Source organism: Octodon degus, unplaced genomic scaffold, assembly GCF_000260255.1.
Source record: "Octodon degus isolate 3935 unplaced genomic scaffold, OctDeg1.0 scaffold00119, whole genome shotgun sequence".
NCBI lineage: Eukaryota > Metazoa > Chordata > Mammalia > Rodentia > Octodontidae > Octodon > Octodon degus.
Window position 1 is genome coordinate 3,550,749 of NW_004524695.1, and position 22,307 is coordinate 3,573,055.

Consider the following 22,307-nt stretch of genomic DNA (forward strand, 5'->3'; position numbering starts at 1 on the left):
AGACAGAGAGACAGAGACAGAGATAGACACAGAGAGACAGGAACAGAGAAACAGAGACAGAGACAGACAGAGAGAGAGAGAGAGAGACAGACACAGAGATTGTTGTAGTTTGGGGTTTTGCAAGAAGAACAATACAATATAGGACACATTTTATTTATTTATTTATTTGTGTGTATATGTTTTTAATAATTTTATTGAGAAACAAATGAGACAGTTTCAAAACCGATTAGTAGGACAATTTCAATAATTAATACATTGCATATTGTTGTCTTCTTAGTGGTTATTCCCAGAACAAGATGTAGACATAATATGTTGTCCACAAACACTGTTAGAAAAAAAATCTTTCTATTCATTGAATTACAAGAAAGTAGCTGTATATCTATCCTAACTATTGAATATACAGGTACAAAATGGTCCTTCATTTATATCCCCTTTTTTTGTTTAGTTTTGTCAGAGAAGGGTATTCCATTGTCATTTAAATATTGTATGTGTGTGAATTCAGCAAAATATTCCAATATAGTCCAGCAGTCCATAATAGTAGTGGATTTTCTGTAGGACTGGAAATGTCAGAAGTTGTTGACTTGAGCCTCTTACAGCTCAGCATATTAATATGGCTTTACTTTTTATACTTTTCTACTGAATGGTTAAGACCAAGATAAAGCAAGACCTATATAACAAGAAATGTAACTTTTTTAACTGACAAGGTCAGTCAAGTCCCCTCAGGATTTATCCTGAAACCCTGTACTGCAATTTGTAGATCCTTTGTCCATGTCAGCCATGTGGATGAGTCACAGCCATTGCTTGGCCAAGGTACTCTCTGTGAAAGCCTGAGAGAGTGTCTTCTCCCCATGTGACTCTCCTTAGGCACACTTCACATCATGAATCACTTTCCTATGTGGCCCCATAATCTCCTTGATTAGAAAATTTACCAACATGACTGAGTTACAGGATGTTACAGTACAAGTTCTCCTATGTCCTGAGTCCTTACTGCCCTTGAAAGCTAGGGCCAAAATGTTGGCTGTCCTTGCAGTCCTTCTTTTTCACTAATTTTTGGTCTGCAAACTTAGGTTGTTAACCCTCCAGAAGAGAAGCTTATTATTATTATTATTATTATTATTATTATTATCCTACAACATAGGCAGTTGAGCTTAACCTCACTATCATTCTGAATAGCAAACATTTTAGGCAAAACGTGGAACAGGTATTTTTCATCAAGTATTGATACATTGAACTTCAAGCCCTATAGAATATGATGAAAAAACATTTAAAAATTAGAATATATTTTAAAAAATAGGCATAAAGAATTATATACTTTTATGTTTACACATAAGTCCAAAAATCTCACCATATACAACCTTGAAGCAAGACAGTCCCACAATATTCCTTTTCCTATCTCTTGCCTTCATTCACCACCCCTTTCTGTTTGAACAATCTTCTACCCAAGAGACAGCACAGCAGCAACTGGCATGTCATGACAAACAGCCCGTATTCAGAAGACCAGAATGATAGGCACTCCAAGCATGAAACTACTGTTACAGATTACCATCTTTAGTACAGTTGCTTAGTTCACAGGTATCCTTATATATAGTTACTCAGGGTGAGAATCTTTACAATTAACTGCTAGATTCAAAATCTTCTGGAGATTCTCTGGAACAGATATTTTCTATCTAGTATTGATATGTTAAACTTTAAGTCCCTACAGAACATGAAGAAAAAAATTTAAAAAAATTTAAAAAATAGGAATAAACAATTACATATTTTTACACAGAAATTTAGACATCTAACCATATACAGCATTGTAGCAGGTCAGTCCTATGACATTTTTTTCCCTTAGAACACATATTGTATACTATTAATTAAAATAGTCACCCAAAGAAGCATACAGAAAAATAGAGTGCATGAACCTGTCCACACACTAAAGACCAAAAAATACAGCTGAGAGCCTGAATCCCTTGATAATGTACGGTATGATTTCAGCTGCAGATGTAGAACCCATAGCAATCAATGCCTTCCACAAGTCCAACCAGTGTTCTAGAGCTCACAAAAATGTTTCATGCAGGCCTGCTTCACAGATCTTCACTGGGAAGGTCAAAAGGACAGTGGGCAGAAGCTAGAAAGTCTATGCCAGTGGGATAAAGGATCTGTGCTAGCAGCCTGAGGAATCTGAACTGGAGCCAGGAAGCAGCACTCAAGGTAAGAACCAGAGTTCTCTGCAAAAGTATCACAGCCGTCCTCAGCAACAGTGAGGTACTGAGCTCCTTCAGCGATGAGGAATGCTGAGTTCCCATCAGGAAAGCCAACATGACTAGCTTCTCCAGGACACTGAGCAGTACACCATGAGATCCTGATCCAAGAAGCCATGTGCAAAGTGATGACTTGAGCTCCCCCATAGTGGGCCATAGACATTCTCAGTGACAAGGTCCCGAGCTCCTCTTCCAGTGTGAACAGCCAGGTTCATCAGGAAAGCCAGCATGACAAGGTCCTCCAAGAGAATCACCAGCTCCCTACAGCCTCCTTTAAGCTCCCCACACCTTCCCTAACAGCCTCTGTCAGTTCACAAACGGTCTCTCCTTTTTCTCTCCCATTCTGTCTCTCTCTGCTGCTGACAACAATCCTCAGGGGGGCTTCCCACACCCAGCACCCCACTTATTCAGTTCATCCAGGTGTTACTAATTGACTACCATTTATCAATCTACCACAGAGAAAAAGAGAGAGACCCAGAGAGAGAGAACGAAAGGCACAGAGCCACAGGCAGAGACACACAGTAGGCCAGAGACAAAATGTCAGAGAAACAAAGTGGAGAGAAGGAAAAGAAAAGAGAGAGATTAGCAGAATTCCCAGTGTAACAAACAGCTCTACCAAGCATGGGTGTCTTATCATTCCCATATAAATGTGGAATTTTGCATTTTCCAAGCATCAGTGATAAAACTGATGCATTAAAATTCCAGGGGAACAAGAATCTTTATTTCAGAATCTCTGGGTTGAAAAGGCTCATTTCTCAGCTTTATCGTGGTTCTAGCTCCCTGTCCCTTGTAAGGTGATTGTTTTGCACACAGTGTTCTGAGAAGCCGCATCCACTAGACCAGCTCTCCACTGTGCTGAAAGAGGAGCAGGAATTCAGAGGCACCATGTACTGTTCTCAACAGAAGAGAACATTGCTGTTCAGAATGTGACAAAGGAGCACACAACACCTGAAACTGGCTCATGAATCATTCCATCTTATGAGTGGAAAGGCACTGTAGGGAGACTTATCAAAACTGCTCCTCACAGATCCTGGGCACAGCACCAGCCCACCAGGTACAGGTTCTCTGCTTTGGTGGAACAGACTGCTCTCCACAGGACAAGGTGATGAGGCCCTGCCTCTGCCCTCCTTCAGCATCTAGGATATTCTTTATCAGGTAGCAGACCCCCAGGAAATGGCCTGTGGGACAGGATATTCCATATTACAGTGCCTATGCCATAGATAATGTTGTATATAATGTACATCCTATTTATGTGGAAGCAATGTAAAATAAAATATGTTTTATTTATCAGCTTTTGGTTGCTGGGCCAAAATATGTGACAGAAACAACTTGAAAGAGAAAAGATTTATTTTGCCTTGTATAGGTTTCAGTCCATAGTGACTTGGCCATGTTCCCTTGGGTCTGTGGAGAGGCTGTGTGGCATGTAGGAAGCGTGTGGCAAAGGCAGCCTATTTGCCTCATGGTGACCAGAGAGCAAAGGAAGAAAACAGGATGAGGCCAGAGCGCCAATGTACTGTCAAGGGCACATACTCAGTGAGCTGGCTTCTTCCACTAGGTCTTCTACCTGGAAATCTTCTACCTCTAAATGTTCGCTCTTCTAGTGGTGCCATAGTACATGTTCAAAGATATTTAATATCCTAACTATAACATAAGAGTTATAACACATAACATATGAGTTTCTAGCTGTCTGTCCATCTATTTGTGTAACATATGATCAGAAAATCTAGCTTAAAATAACATCTAGTATCAGTTCTACAGGTCTGTGGATAAAAGTTCAAGTCAGCCTGAATTTCTCTGCCTAATCTCCCATGAAGCCACAGTTGCAATCCTGCCATGGGCCAGACTCCAGGGAAAAGTTTGCCTCTGCATTTATCGAGGTTCCTGGCCCTGCTGTCTTTATTGCCAGCAGTGGCATATCGAACAGTTCTCATGCTTCGAATCTCCTTGACTTCTCCTTTTGCTACCAGCTGGAGAAACTTTTTGCTTTTTAAGGAGACATGTAATTTGCTTGATCCTATCTGGAAACTCTCCAATTTGTCTTATAAAGTAATAAGCAAAGGAGAGACACTGAGTCATATTCACAGATTCCTACAGAAATTCAGAAGGTTATTTATATCTATTTTGAAAACCTGTATTGTAGTAAGATGGAAAATGCAGAAGATTTGGAAAGATTCCTAGATACAAATGAATTACCCAAGTGGAATCAAGAAGACATAAGACTTCCTGAATAAACTATTATCAATCAATGAAAGTGAAGATGCAATTAAAAACCTATAAGGAAAGAAAGGCCCAGGTCTTGACAGATTTACTGCTGAATTCAACAAGAAATTTAGAGAAGACATAATGCTACTACTTCTCAGAATCCTTAATGACATTGAAAGGGAAACAATATTCCCAAATTCATTCTTGGAAGCAAGCATTATCCAGATACTCAAACTGTAGAAGGACCCAACTAAGAAAAAGGACTATAAGCCAATCTCTCTAATGAATCTAGATGCAAAAATCCTTAAAAAGATACTGGAAAACAAAATGCAGCAAATCATCAAGAAGATTATGCATCATGAGCAAGTGGGATTCATCTGAGGGATGACAGGATGGTTCAACATATATAAACCAATAAACATAATATACCATATTAATAGAACCAAAGACAAAAAGCATTTGAATAGGTGCAGAAAATGCCTTTGAGCAAGTCAACATGCATTCATGATGAAAAAAACCAACACTACAGAAAATTGGAATAGATGGTCTTTATCAACCTGATGAAAGCTATCTATGACAAAGCAACAGCCAATGTTGTACTACATGGATCAAAACTAAAAGCTTTCACTCACTCTAAAATCAACATCAAGGCAAGGATGTCTACTGTCTCCACTTTTATTCAACATAGTTAGGGAAAAGCTAGAGTAACTAGCTAAGAGAAAGAAATGAAATACATGATTATATGAAATAAAGAAGTTAAATTATCATTATTTGTGGATGAGATGATACTCTACAAAGAATATCCCAAAGCTCCACTAAAAACTGCTGGATTTAATAAACTAATTCAATAACATAGTTGAATACAAAGTCAACAGTCAAAAATCGATACAGTTCCTGCACAAGAATAACAAACTCACGAGAGAGAAATTAGGGAAAAAGACTTTTCATAATGGTATCCCCCCTGATAAATTACTTAAGGATCAATCTAATGAAGGATGAAAAAGACTTCTGCAATAAAAAGTACAGTAATCTGACAACAGAAATTGAAAAGCATATCAGAAAATGGAAACACATCTCTTGCTCTTGGGTAAGAAGAAATATAGTGAAAAATGGCCATACTTCCAAAACTTTTGTATAGATTTAATACAACTCCAATCAAAGTCCCAATATCATATCTCACAGAAATATAGATAATAATACTAAAATTCATTTGAAACCTGAAGAGATATGAAATAGCAAAAGCAATTCTGGAAGATAAACATAAGGCAGGGGACATCACAATCTCTGATTTGAAATCATACAATAAAGCAACTGTGATAAAAATAGTGTTGTATGGGACTGGCCCAGTAGCTCAGTGGAATAAAGCACTTGCTTAGGCAGAGTGCAGCGGCTGGGGTTCAATCCCTGGCCTGCTGTGCTTGCCTTGCACCCGAGGCGCACTGAGATGGCAATTGAGACTGGGCATGGTGGTGCATGCCTGTAATCCCAGCACTTGGGAGGCTGAAAACAGGAGAATCACTATAAGATCTACATTGTGAGATCCTGCAGATCCTGTCCTAAAATGTATAAAAAATAGTGTGGTACTGGCAAAAAAGACCCAAAAATCAATGGAACAGATTAGAAGAGGCAGAGACAACTCCAGACATACTAAGTTGCCTTATCTTTGATAAAGGGACCAAAAAAAGTCACTGGAAGTAAGATAGCTTCTTTAATAAACAGTGCTAGAAAATCATGCACATGCTGAAGACTGAAATTGAACCCATATCTTTCACCATGCACTAAACTAAACTTAAAGTGGTTCAAAGATAGAAATATTAAAACAGAAACCTTAAATCTACTGGATGATAGAATAGGCAAGACTCTTGAAGACATTGATGGTGGCAAAACCTTTATGTACAAAATCCTGATCACATAGGGACCATTAGAGAAAATAAAAAACGAATCTCATATCATTAAAAAGCTTTTACACAGCAAGAGAAACCATTAACAGAGTGGACAGATAACCTACAACATGGGATAAAATGTTTGCTAGCTGTTTCTCAGATGAAGGATTACTATTGAAAACAGAAAGAACTAAAAAAAAAAATAGCACTCTCAATTTTAAAGACCCCATCCCAAAAGGGCCATCTTAGGTGAATAGCCATTTCTCAGATGAAGAAATACAAACAGCAAATAAATATATGAAGAAAAAGTTCAACATCACTAGTCTCTCGAGAGATGCAAATAAAAGCTACACTATGATTCCATCTCACCTCAGAAATAATGGCTATTCTCAAGGAATCAAGCAACAATGAATGATGGAAGGGCTGTGGGGGAAAAGGAATGTTTCTCCAATGTTAATGAGAGTGTGGACTGCTTCAACCACCGTGGAAGTCATTGTGAAGATTCCTCAAAAACCTAGGATTAGAGACCCTATTTGATCCAGCTATTCTTCTGGCTATCTTCCCAGAAAAACAAAAAATGTCATACCACACCTATCTATATGCACCCATGTTTACAGCAGCACAATGTGCAATAGCTAGACCTTGGGATCAACCCAAATGCCCACCAACAGAGAAATGGATATAAATGATGTGGTCTTTTTATACAATAAAGTATTACTTAGCCATGACTTGTAATAGCTAAACCTGGGAAATAATCCAAATGTCTAACCAACAAGCAGATAAAAAGATGTGGTGTTTTTATACAATAGAGTACTACTCAGCTATAAAGATAAACTCAGGTTTCTATAGGTAAATGGATATACCTAGAGACCATACTCATAAGTGAAATAAATCAGACTCGTCTCTGTAAACATCATATTATCTCCCTAGTGTAAGAAACTGAAAAAGTAACAACCAAAAGTTACAGTAGATATAGTAAAAAGGAAAGAAATTGCTCAAAAGGAAAGCGCAGGACCAGCGAGATAGCTCAGCAACCTAAGTGCCTGTTTGTCAAGCTCAGGAACCCAAGTTCAATCCCTGGCACCCCATGCTGCACTGGCCCCCTGCCAAGCAGACCACTGACACCAGGCATGGGGGTGCCTGCCTGTAATCCCAGCACTGGGGATTCTGAAAACAAGAGGATCACTCCAAGTCTGAGCTAGGTAGTGAGACCCTGTACCAAATACAATAACAAAATAGAAATAATAAAAAAGGAAAGAACAACTGGTGTGAGGGAAAAGAGAAAAGAAGGATGGGAAAAATAAGATATGGATATATATATATATATATATATATATATCTCTAAGATAACAGTACTTCTAATTTCTATTCATCCATTTAAAGGAACAGTGCTTTTGTTTGATCCATTTTGCATGCCTCTTTCTGGCAATATGAAGGACTACTTTGAAGATAAAGATATGCAATATACTAACCATTGTTAATTTCTTATCATCTTGCTTTGAGAATCTGTATCCTTTTACAGTTTTTTTTCTTTCAAAAGAAATAAAAAAATAAAAATAGCATAAATTTCAGACTTTTATAGGTAAATTGATGCAATTTGAAACCCTACTCATATGTGAAATAAATGGAAAACGTTGTATTGTCTCTCTAGTGTGAGAAGGCAAACAAGTAAAGAAGACCCAAAATGTACAACAAATATAGTGAAATGGGGGGAAAAAACTGTTCCAAAAGAAAGAGAAACTAGGCAGACCCAATATTATTATGGACTACGGGACTCCTTTAGAATATTTTGCTGAGTTAGCACACCTATAATATTCAAATGACAGAACTAAACAAAAAAGGGGATACAGATGAATGTCCATTTTGTATCTGTGTATTCAAAGCCATTAGGATAGATATATAGTTACATTCTCTTAATGAATAGAGGAATTTGTTCTAATGGTGTTTGTAAATAGGATATCATGTCTGCATCTTGTACAGCAAATAACCACTAGGAAGAAGGTATGCAATGTGTTAATTACTGAAACTGTCCTACCAATTTGATTTGAAACTGTCTCATTGCTATTTGTCCCTCAATAAAATTATGGAATATAAAATAAAATAAAAAGAAAGAGAAACTAGGGTGGAGAAAAGGAGAAAAAAAGAGATGATGTATACATATTTGGACAGTTAGGATAGTTATGCTAGTAATTTGTAAGTTCATTGAAAAGAAAGGTTTGTGCTAATATTGTTTGGAAAATTCAATGTCTGTATCTTGTACTCTGGGTAAATTTAAGATAATAGGGCTGATATAATAGCTTAGCAGACTAAGCACCTGCTTAGGCAAGTGCAAGGACTGGGGTTCGGTCCCTGGCACCACCTGCCAGTGGCCCCATCCCTGGGAGCATTGAGCTGCCACTGAGACTGGGCGTAGTGGTGCACATCTGCAATCCATGAGTGGGAGGCTGAAAACAGGAGAATCACTGTGAGCCCGAGCTGTGTAGTGAGAACCTGTACCAAATAATAAATAAATAAATAAATAAATAAATAAATAAATAAAAATATAATATAATACAGAATGTATTAAACATTGTTACTTTCCTATTATTTTGTTTTGAAATTTTATTTTATTTTTTTCTCTTTAAAATAGAAAAATTAGATTCATTTAAGTAAAAAGCTGCCATTGGAAAAAAAGACTGTTGTTGTCTCCCTTTGTAACATCAAGAAGCCTTTCACTGCTCATGAATTTTCCCTTTAGAAGACAGCTTTCTCAAAGCATTAACATGTGCTACCCAGAAAGAAACATACTGATTAAAACATTGAGGTAATTTTTAATAATATGGCAAGAAACTGCATGTCTGGGAATAATTAGAAGTTTGGGCTGCATTTTCACGTAGGTTTCTGTCATAGCTTTTTCTTAAAACTCTGTTTTAAAAATTCTTTAGATTCATGACATTGCCTTTTATTGGTGAGAGATGAATATTAAATAAACATGCAGCCTCCCAGGCATCTCCAGTCGGGCTGCGCTGCCCCTTCCCTGGTATGCTCTTTGATGTCCTGTGTGCTTTTTCAGATGCGTCACATGTTTTCTAAGTTCTTGAGACTGCAGCAGTATTTAGGACAGAGCGCCTGAAGCAACTAGGTGCACATTACTCTTTCTTTCCTTTTAGCAAAATGAGCTGACTTGAATCTGACTTGAATCTGATTTATTACTTTGAAGAAATTTGTCATTAAAATACAATCCCATTAGTTCTGCTTTAGAGATAGTCTGTTCCATTGTCTGAGTAATACCTTTGTTCACAGGCAAAGGCTGTGTATCTATTTACTGACAGAATCATAGGAATATATGACTTTTTACTCATTAATTAATTTTTAAATGACACTCACTCATAAATTATAGGAAGCAAACCAAAAGACTACATAAGTCATGTAGAAATTCACATAGTTTTAGGAAGATATTAATATTTAAGGACACTAACACTCATTTTAATGTATTACTTTAAATATGCATTTTTAGCATCCTTATCAAAATTTGTTTCTATAAAATTTTATTACTGACATTTCAAGATTAGTAAATATAGTAAATTGTCATGTATGCAATTAGGTTTTTTGTGGGTTTTGTATTTACAATTTGCACAGATAAGTGTATGATTGATGTGCAATACAGATTGGTTGAAATCTGCATGGAAAACTATGGAAATCCTAAAATTTACAGTGTTTTCCTTACTTTCTTTCTATTTTTTCTTCTCATCATCAAGATGTGTAAGTACTAAAAGCCTTGACTTTCTTGCTTATAAAATAGAACCTCAAGAGGGTATGACTATATGAAGAAATGTATGCATGACATTTAAGAGTTTTAGTGATAGGGCCACTGAGATAGCTCAGCACACTAAGTGCCTACTTTGGCAAGCACAGGGACCAGGGTTTGATCCCTGGTCCTGCATGCCATGCTTGCCCTGCCTCTGGGTGTGGTGGCACAGATCTATAATCCAAGTGTGGGGGAGGCTGAAAACAGGAGGATCACTCATGAGTCCAAGCTGCACAGTAATACCCTGTACCAAATACATAAATGAAAAAAATTATAGTGATATTAACACAATAATAGAAAAGAAAGCAATATATGGCTTTTAGTTTATTTCCTTTGTGCTATGAACTCTTTGTAGAAATGCCTTTAAATTATGTACGTTAATGACATGAGGACTCAATCTGTTTTTGTTTTTCTGTGTGTATGTATAAATACCACACTTAAAACTAAGAAGGCAGGAGATAAGCAGTGCTCTTACCCCACATGAACAAGCAAGCCCCCTCCAGTTGTGCAGTGCCACTGACACAAGGGTGTGACCACCCACCAACCACAAGCTAGCTCTATGTTTTGTTTTCCTACAGCATAGGGTACAGAGATTAGGATTAAGCAACCAATCTGATCCTGGATGGGGAATATGCCCAAGGAGAGAAGGAAGCAAGCACACCCATGACTGTGCACAGTAAGTTCAATAGCACACCCTGCAGCCTGAACTGAGCAGAGATCAGAGTGTTGATCATGAATATGAGCAATGATATATCTTGGCTTGGACAATAGCTACAGTCTAGAGGGAATGGACAGACAGAACCCGGTATAGGGAAGGAAGCTAAAAAATGATAAAATTTAAAGCTAGATCTAAAAAATGGTGACTGCCTGGATCCCAAGACTTCAATTCTTAGAAAAATCACTCATTAAATAACACAGATATCATCATTTTTAATCTTATCTTTTTTTTTTTTTTTGTATTTTAGGGAAGGGTCTACAGGGTGTTCAGAGTCTCACTACTAGATTGGACTCGAAGTGATCCACCTGTCTACAGTCTCCCAAGAGCTGGGATTACAGGCGCGCGCCACCATGCCCAGTCTCAGCTCAGCCCAGGGACTGGGCTGGCATGGCAGGCCAAGGGATCAAAACCCCCACCCCGAGCCTGCTTGTAGGCACTCTGCTGAGCTATTTGTCCAGCCATCTTTAATCCTATCTTGATTTTCTGTTTTGTACTATTTTAAATTTCTTTCATCAGGGTTTTTTTTTCCATATTTGGAGATTTTTCTCCATTTTTCTCCTCTTTTGGCTTCTTTTACCTCCTTCTTTTTTCTTCTCTTTCAACTTTTTCTTTCTAATTGTTTATTTTGTTCTGTTTACCACTTATCTGCTTTCTTCCCTTATTCTTTCCTGTGACTGTTCTCTATCATTAACTTCTTTTAATTAGATAGGACACCCCAACTCACTACTCTATCAGTCTTCTCATACACCATTGATTCAATTTCTTCAAATTACACTCTTTTAATTTGTCAGCTCTCTGCGCACTCCACCATTATAGATACTAAGCTTCATGAAGCTCTGCATTGTTAATTGGTATTATGCTATTGCTAATGAATATTGTGCTATTTTTAGTAGAGGTAAATTTGTTCAATTTAGTAGATATTTACTGTTCACCAATATTTGGTTTGATTAGTGCTTAAACAGTAGTTATAACTCTTTTCTAAGAGTAAATGTATTTTACTGATCCTTAGGCTTTGTCAGTATTAAGTTTATGGTTGATGCTACCATTGATGCTGATTTTAGTACTATAGCCAAGGTAGATTAGCTGTAATTAGTTGATCTTTATGAGGTGTCAGTATATGGATTTTCTTGGAATGATTAACAATACTGTAGTCCATTGCTGGAAAACAGTACTGGGTTGAATACGTTATGATTTCCTATCTCAAGCAAATAGTGGTTGGATCCTGGAAAAGAACAGGCCAGTAGTGAGCCTTGCCCAGAGGACATCACTGAAAAGTGGACATGAGCTAAAGAGTTCCCCATACTAGAAGTAGTTTCCATTACAGTCAATGTGCAAACCTCAAAACACAGATACACACACACACACACACACACACACACACACACACACATACACACACACACGGAAATGGAAAATTGAAGCATAAAACAAATCAAAAAAATGCTGTCCCAAACTCCCAGCTATTCAAAAACTGATCAAGATGGTACTGAGAAATAGGAATAGGAAACCACACACCTAGGCATTTTGAAATGATATCAGAAGAGATAACAAAAGAGATCAATGGACGTTTGTCAAGTTCGCAGAAGCTATAAGGCATAAGATATTGGCTGCAAAACAAATTATTATCAAATCTACAGAAGACATTAAAAAATAACAGAATGATGCAAAACATGCAAGACTAGCTTAGAAAAGAATCAGAGTCAATGAGAAGACTCAAAGCAGAAATTCAGGAGATTAAAAATTCTCTCGGAAGGGTAGACAGCAAAAGTGACGAATGTGAGGACAGTGTCAGAACTAGAAGATAGATCTTTTATTGTTGATCAGTTAATGAGAGATACCTGAAACACAACAAACATGAAAAATAGACATAACAGCTCTTAGATGGTATAAAGAAGACTAATCTAATATTGATTGGAATTAATGAAAAAATCAGAATGGCATAAAAATCTGTTTAAATAAGCAATAGCAGAAAAATTTTCAAGTAAGGGCAAAGAATTTAACTTATAGACAAGTGAGACACATAGAATCTCACATAGTCATGATCAGCATAGAAACTTTTCATGAAACATCATAGGAAAATAACAGAAATCCAACACAATAAAATAATTGTGGTTAGAGAATAGTGAAAATGGTTAGAGAAAAGTAATTAATCACTTATAATGAAATCTCATTAGAATTATAGTAGACTTTTCAACATGAACCTTAGAGGTCAATGGAATTGCAATGGACCGTAATGAACTCCAAAAGTTGAGAGCTTCTTCACAAACCATTACAACAATAAATTAGGAAATTCAGAAGAAATAGATATATTCCTAGATACAATGAATTATCAAAACTCAAGAAGATCAAACTAAGGAGGTTTAAAAATCCTGTAAAACCCAACAATAGGTAATAAAGTTGAAGCAGTAATGATGATGATGATGATGATGATGATGATGATGATGATGATGATGATAATGATGATGATGATAAACTACCAACAAAGAAAAGCTTATATCCAGATGGGTTTAGGGCTGAAATTTCCAAAACCTCAGGAAAGTTATACCAATACTTCTCAAGCTTTTTAGTGAAATGTAATGGGAAGGAGTACTCATAAAGTCATTTTTATTTTTATTTTTTTCATTTTATGTATTTGGTACAGGGTCTCAGAATGTAGCTCAGACGTGTAGTGATCCTCCTGTCTTCAGCCTCCCCAGCACTGGAATTACATACGTGCACCACCATGATGAGACTCGATTGAGTCCACAATTATTTTATTGTGTTGGATTTCTGTTATTTTCCTATGATGTTTCATGAAAAGTTTCTATGCTGATCATGACTATGTGAGATTCTATGTGTCTCACTTGTCTATAAGTTAAATTCTTTGCCCTTACTTGAAAATTTTTCTGCTATTGCTTATTTAAACAGATTTTTATGCCATTCTGATTTTTTCATTAATTCCAATCAATATTAGATTAGTCTTCTTTATACCATCTAAGAGCTGTTATGTCTATTTTTCATGTTTGTTGAAACATGATGAGCTCAGCATGCAGCAGGGGTTGGGCCAGCGCAGCATGTGGGACCTGGAATCGAACCCTGCCCTTGTGCTTGCCTAAGCAGGTGCTTAGTCCACTGAGCTATCTCACCAGCCCTACAAAGTCATTTTTTTAGAAGCAGAAAATTTAATCTGATTCTAATATAACACAAGTATCCAATCCCAAAAAAGAGAATTTTATACCAATCACATTAAGGAATATAGTTATAAAAAATCTTCAACAAGATACTGGCAAACAGACTGCAACAAATTATCAAAAAGATCATACATCACAAAGCAAGCTTCATTCCAGTGATGCAAAGATGGTTCAACTCAGTCAGATCAACACATGTAATACATCACATAAACAGAAGCAAGAGCAAATATCACATGATCATCTCAATAGATCTCAACATCCCTAATAGAAAAAACCTTTGACAAATTCAACATCATTTTATGATAAAACCTTTAAATATGTATAGAAGGAACTTATTTCTGTCCAATAAAAGCCATATGTGACAAGCATGCTGTCAACATCTTATTAATTGGAGAAAAATGAAAAGATTTCTTTGTAATATCAGGAACAAGACATAATCAACATTGCTCTTCAAGATAATGCTTGAAACATTAGCAAGGACAACTAGGCAAGAAAAATATAATAAAATGGATACATATAGGAGAGGAAGAAGTAAAATTATCATTATTTGCAGATGACATGGCACTCTACCTAGAAAACATAAAAAAAATCAGTAAAATACTTTAGGATTAATAACCAAATTCAGAAATGCAGCAGGGTGAAAATATCAACACACAAAAATCAATAGCATTTCCTGTACACTAATAATGAGCCCACTGCTAGAGAATTTAGGTGAAAATATAGCATTCACAATAGCACCAAGAAAAAAAATCAAATACGTGGGAATCTAACTAAGAAAGTGAAATACATCTATAAAACAAACAACCAGACAAACCAAAACAGAATAAAACAAAACAAACAACTGTAGCACTCTGAAAAACAAAACCAAAGACGACATTAGAAAATGAGAATATATCCTCTGTTTCTGGACAGGCAGAACCAATATAGTCAAGAAGACCATGCTGTCAAAATTGATATACCGGTTTAGCCAGGGAAACAGCTCAGTAGCATAAGTACCTTCTTGGTAAGCTGAAGGTCATGATCTCAATTCCTGGTTAAAAAAAAGAAAAAGAAGAGGAAAGAAAGAAAGAAAGAAAGAAAGAAAGAAAGAAAGAAAGAAAGAAAGAAAGAAAGACAAACTGATTGATATACAGTCTTAATGAAATCACTATTAGAATTCCAACAGCATTCATCACAGAATTGGAGAAAATAATACTGAAATTCACATGTAACAAGAGGATACACAGAACAGCCAAACTAATCATCAGTAAAAAGAGCAAAGCAAGAGACATAACAATCCTAGAGTTGAAATTGTATATATCAAAGCAAATATGACAAAAACAGCATGATACTGGCACAAAAACAGACTAGAAGATCCATGGAACACAATAGCTGATCCTGAAACAACCCTGAGCAAATTCAACCATCTGATCCTTGACAAAACAATGAAAAACATACCCTTGAAGAGAGACTACAAATAATCTTGGGAAAACTGGCTATCCAGAAGCAGAAGATTGAAGCTAGATGCATATCTTTCATATATTTCTAACTAAACTGGAAATTCATCAAAGAACTAAATGTTCATACAAAAACAACCTGCTAGAAAGAAAAAAAAAAAAAGAAAAGAAAACAGCTAAAACTCTTGAAGTTACAGGTGAGAACTTTCTCTATAAACCCCTAGTTGCCCAGGAAATAATTTGAGACTCAGAATATGGGATTATGGCAAATTTAAAAAAGCACCTGTACAGCAAAAGAAGCAATCCACAGAATGAAAATACAACTTAGAGAATGGGGAAAGTTTGCCATCTCTACATCAGAGGACTAACAAATATCTAGAAGACATTAATTCTTGTTTAATTAGAATTAATTGAAGAGCTCAAAAGAATTAGACCCCTGAAAATAAAATACCCAGTGCAAAAAGGACCAGTACAAGCAATGACTGTGACTCATCCACATGGCTGACACTGACAAAGGTTCTACAATCTGAGGTACAGGATCTCAGGATAAATCCTGAGAGGATTTCACAGACCTTATCAGACCCAAAAGCTACAACTCTTGTTGCATAGGTCCTGCTTTACCTTGATCTTAATCATCCAGCAGAAAAATAAAAAACAAAGTACAAGAAGTAAGCCATGTTGTTATGTTGAGCTGTAGGAGACTCAGGTTAACAATTTCTGACACTGCCGGTCAAGTGGAAGACCCAATACTATTATGGATTACTGGACTCTTTTAGAATATTTTTGTTGAGTTAACACACTTATAATATTCAAATGTTGGAACTAAACAGAAAAGGGGATATATAAATGAAAATATTGGTAAAACTGATGAACTTATAGAAGCACTAGTGAAGATTAGAAAAAATGGCATGTTATGTGTCTCAGAAGCAAAATGAGGCACATTGCTACTAGCCCAGTGGTGTTAAAAGGATAGCTAAATGATAACAGAAGCAACTCCTTGCAATAAGGAGAATGGAAATGTAGAGTTTAATGGTGTTTCTTCAAAAAGAATTGCTGTATTTTTCTTTCTCACACATCACTGGGTGCTGTGATTTGCTTCATGTTATCATAAGCCATTGTGTTGTCTGAATTGATAACCTCCCCATCTCCCCATCTCAGCAAGTTGATACTGCTGAGTTTATTTCCATGTGCAGAAACCACTGCATGTTTCTGGCAAGGGGCCTTCTCTTACTCTGGGGATCTGGGTGGTTCTTGTTGTTCCTCTCTAATGAGAACATGACATCAAACACCTTTCTGAAATGCTAAGAGGGAGATGGAGGCTCATGAGACACCTAAAGACTCAGACCAGAAGGGGCACGCATACCTCATATGCATTCTGCTGGACACGACTTAGTCATACAGCTCTACCTCAGGGCATCAGGGTCTGAAACATGGGTAGATATTTATTGAGAAGGTAAATGAAGTGGTTTGATGAAAATACAGCTTTGAGCTTGTCGAAATACACCCATATGGTCACCAACTATTGGACTATTTGATCCTGGCCTGTACAGTTCTCTGACCTGCTCTCCAAGGAAGACAACCCCAGGTCCATGAGATTTCTGCAGCTACAATAAAGACTATAGTTCTTAGATGATATAGTGGCTTCCTCTATCACTTCTGGCTGTTGGCTCTCATGGCATGAACTCATAAAATAAGTTATGAGTCATTTTGCATTGAATTCTCAGTTCTTACTATACTATGATGGACTTAGGACAGAAAAAAACCCGAATTAATTTTGCAATGTTTTCATTTGTACTGTGGGGTGCTATAGAGTAATCAGTGGTTGTAGAAATACTAGAATGCAATTAGGCATCTATTCTGAAGGCAGCCTAATTCAAGGCTTGCTATTTCCTGTAACTAGACCCTGCTACATGTTGGGTAAACTATTCTTCTATGACTTCTCTGTGCCACCCTGTCGTTTGTTCTTGAGCATCTGTCACTGTCCTGGTGACTGGAGTCTATACTCCAAGGCTGGCACAACTCTTGCTGCCTTCTTGCTAGCAGAAAAGGCTTGGCAGGTTAATTGTTCAATCAAAAACTTTTTAAATGGAGTCATATGATGTCAATGAAAGTATGCTCTCAAGATCGTGGTTGACTCTGATCTTTTTATGTTCAGCCAGTAACCATACCAAACTATAAAGACAAAGTTTTCAAGTCTATTTTATTTCATTGCTTCCTTTTCTTCCTATCTCTGTTACCTAAGTGACAGCTAGCTTGAAGGTATCTGTAATGGTTTGTGGGGAGATTTCATCCTTAAACTGAGTTTTGTCATTTGACTGAATCACCCTACTCTACTCAAGTTTCAGTGAGAACTTTTTCATCCAAAGACTTTTACAATTTATTTTATTACTTGAAATCTAAAATGAATCTAGGGGCTGGTGAGATGGCTCAGTGGTCTAAAGTACCTACTTAGAACAAGCTTAGCAAAGCACAGGGACCGCGGTTCAATCCCCCAGCACCACAGGCCAGCCAACCCCGCCCCCTGGTGGGCTGAGCTGGTCACACACACACACACGCACGCACACACACAAAAATAAAATTAAATTAAAAAATAAAAAAAAATAAAATGAATCTAATTCATTAATCATGAAAGAAACCAAATTCCTTATAAAATGACTCATTTTTCTTATTGTATTTAGTTTTTTGCACAGAATGTTGTTAACTAATGTCAGGCAATATACTCTTAAATTTTTCTTTTATTTGTCCTCCGCCTAGAGCTACAGCTAGGTGGATATTTTATACCTCATGAGTCATGATAATAAATGTTTTTTGCCAATTATGTTGTCAGTGTTCAAACAAAATAATTACTGCTATGACCTCAAGTATCAGTTATTTTGCTTTCTTTCTTACTGAATAACAACCTAGAGTCATAGATACTACGTTTCTCATACATTCTTGTACTTGTGGGTACAGGACTGTATTAGCTTGAATATTGCCATGACTTGGATGTGGTTCTGATTTCCTAGTCTTTGTGTTTTGGAGACTTGGTACTCAGGGTGGTGGTGTAGCAATATGCACGGCTTTTAAGGGTATGGAGCTTAGTGGTAGAAGATTAGATCATTGGAACGATGCCCTTGGAAGGCATTCATGTAAATTTCCAAGCACTCTAGTCCCTGTCTGGCTTTGGGTCTTGCCATGTGCTATGCCCTTCTACACTTGCCCCTGCCACTGTGATGCCATGCACCATCAGGCTCTCACCAAAGCTGAGCTAATGCTAACGCCATGTCCTTAAAACTTCAGAACCACAAGCTAAACAAGCCTCTTTTCTTTATATATTACTCAGCCTCAGGTATTTTGTTTGCTACAGCGACAGAAAATGTACTAATATGGGGTGAACTAACTGTTCTGGCAACTGAAGGTTTACTCCTTTCTTATGCAGACTCCAAGGTGCATGTTCATGATGGATGGATTACCTTGAGTGATTCTCCTTAAAGTGATGACTCAGGAATCCAGGCTTTTTCTCTCATAGTATCGCTATGAGAAAAGTAACATTTTTCTTCTTTATAATTAATGCGAAGAAGGAATAAGACAAAGGTCTTGGTTTAGAAAAGGAAATAAGATTGCCACATTTCAATGCAGTGTTGTTCTTCAAAGAATCTAAATGAGATGCCTTTCAAGTGGACCATATAAGGGGCTGAATATGTTTCTTCTAGAGTTTGAGGCAGAAGGACAAGGACAAAGAGAAATTTGTACTTTCGCTGATGATGTGGTCAGGCTGGTAAGATTTTCCATGGCCTTAAGGGATTTTGAAGTATGAACTTTGCAGATCATTTAAAAAGAGCTATTTCTCAAGAGAAAAAAAAAATAACAAAGTAGTCAGATCCTTTTTAGGAGTCTCTGGTTAGGACGAATTCTAAAGAAAGAAAATGCAATCATATCAAAAATCCAGAAGCTTTGTATATAACTACTACCAGATTGCAATTGTGTCCATCACTTAGTAAGCTGAAAAATGCTTTAGAAGTGTAAGCTATTTTATAATAGCAACTTGTGAATGTGTTTCCACTTAGCAACGCCGCTATAAATCTTTCTCATTGGAATTTATGCATCTTGTCCTTTACTTGGAACAACTGAGAGATTTTATGTCTCTTGTGTAGCAAAGCATAATTGGAATCATAGGCAAATTTACAAAAAACTTACTGTCTGCCAATATTTTCAAAGGACAAGCTCTTCTACTCAGCATCATCCATGCCTTTGCCAGTGCTTTTCTTTGTTACTAGTCTAGAAAAGTCATTTACTCAGATGCAAGTATGTATATGTGTAGGCTTACTTATCAACACAATTTCAAATGACAACCTCATAAATGAATAACAGAACAGAGCTCTGGACCATGAGAACTAAAAAAACAAGGTGAGTAGGCTTGCTATTATCTGGAGATGGTAGGAAAGGAGGTCAGCTAGAAGAAGATAGAAATGTTACCAATACATAAATTGTTTAATCATAGAATTCAGTGTAAGCTTTTTATTTTATTTATTTTATTTTAGGGAAGGGTCTACAGGGTGTTCAGGGTCTCACTACTAGATCGGACTCGTAGTGATCTGCCTATTTACAGCCTTCCAAGTGCTGGGATTATAGGTGCATGCCACCACGCCCAGTCTCAATCGCTGTTTTAGCACACCCCGGGGCCGGCACCAGCACTGCAGGCCTGCGGATTGAGCCCCTAGACCTTGCACTGAGCTATTTGACTGGCCTTTTTTTATGTTGAGAAAGATTTTTTTTTTTTTTTTTGGCTGGCTTAGGCTGTCTTAAGGGCGGGTCTGGTAAGGCTAAGGCAGGTGGACTGGGTTTGCCAGAGCAGGCGCTTAAACAACTGAGCTAACCCACAAGCCCCCAGTCTAAAATCAACATGTCAACTGGAATTGGGGTCAAGTAGCATGAAACATGCCATGACTTTTCTCTCTTTGTTGAGTTTATCGGGGGGCATGATTTGAGAGCCCAGGTTTCTTGTTGGCATGGCTTACCATGATTCTCATGGTCGCTGTGTAAACAGGAGGGTGACCAGGCTGCTGCATACTCCTGAACTTAACAGATAAACAATCCTAAAAATATTTCAACGTGATGAACACTGGAGATCATTTTAACCCAGTGATCTTTTGAAATTCCCTGATCTCATGGGCTTGTTTCTTTCTCACTTGCTTCCAGTGAGGAATCTCATTTGGGTGGCCACTTTAAACTGAATGCCAATTAAAACAGGGCGGGTATTTACCCTGTTTATTACTACATAATATAATTATATGGATTGTGTAGTGTGTTGAGGCATTGAGGATGTTGGTAGAGGGTGAATGCATTTTGATTATGAATCTCGGGGCCGTTAGGCACATTCTGGAAGGCACAGCAATGGTTCTTCAAAGATGTCCCTATTCTAATACCTAGAAACATTATGTTACACTGCAAAGTAGGGGTAAGGTTTCCAGCAGTTTTACCTTTGATTATCTGGGTGGAACCATGGATTATTAAACATGGAAGATGAAGGCAAAAGAGAAGGTCACAGAGATGGGATGTGAGAAATGGATCCACTGTGTTTATATTTGAAGATGGAGGAAGACAGCCATTGAACCAACCATATGAATTGACATTGGAAGACAGAAAAGGAAGGAAATTGATTCTTTCCCAGAGAGTAATGTTGCCCTGATAACACTGTTTAACCAGGAAGACTCTCATTTTATACCTCTTAACTTCAGCGTTATAAAACGGTTTTGGGCTGATTTAAGCCACTAAATTTGTGATAGTTTGTTACAGCAAAGATAGAAACCAATATAGGAACACTTGCTAAGTATGTCATTATATAATATATTTTACATTCTGTATAAATAATTCTAATGTACAACCAGTTGCCTGGCCCTAGATCATGTCTTGTGTTTCTATTTTCCTTATTTAGAAGCCTTGTGGGGGATCACAGAATTCTCAGGAGTTCCCTAAATAGGTAGGCTATAGAAATAGATTGTAGTAATAAAACTTTTAGCAGAATCATAAATTGTTGTTTTGAATAGACACTGTGATTCTGACTGTCATTTGATCTGAAATGGGTTTGTTTAATCACTGACACATGTAGAAAAATTTGGATCTCAGACTCCAATTAGAAAAAGGTGAAATTGAGACATTAGAGCCATGGAAGTCACAATGGTGAAAAATAAATAGAAAAAAAAAGGATGAGAATGAAATTATTCTAATACCCTGTTAAGTGAATGCATGTAAGTCAACAAGACTTAAGAATCAGCACAATATGTGTAGATCACACCTATGTTTAGTTGCCAGTGCTCAGCCAATCTTCACTTCTGGAACTGGAATGATTTTCTTGAACTTAGTCAAGGATGGAGATTTCCTCTTTAATGTTCAAGTCAGAGATCTTATTTGAGTTTTTGTTTTAGCTCCAAAATTTCAGAGTCCCAGATATACTAGAAAGGATTTTGATTTTGCTTTCTTGCCAATTGCCTGAAAACCTTACATTAGGATCTGGTAGTAGAGCTTTGCAATACTGAAAATCCCATTCCCTTTCTCAGGAGTCTGAATTTTATTTCCAATCCCCAAGTACTTTCCTCCCATAATCTATTGGTGTTAAGGCTTATCATGTCTTGAAGCTTTCAGTCTATTTGTTATAATTTTTTTTTCAGAGAAATAGAGATTTCTGAATCTTTTCATGATTCTCTAAAGCTCTTCTTTTAAATTTCCTTCTAGGACCCACACTATTAGCATCATGTTACTATTACTTCATGACACAGAACCTCAGGACTTAGCTTAGTATGTCGTCATAAATTGTTTGACTGATGTCACAACACAGATGGTGTTGGATGGTGGTTAATGCCAGGAGCTTCTGATGATGGTGACCACAGTT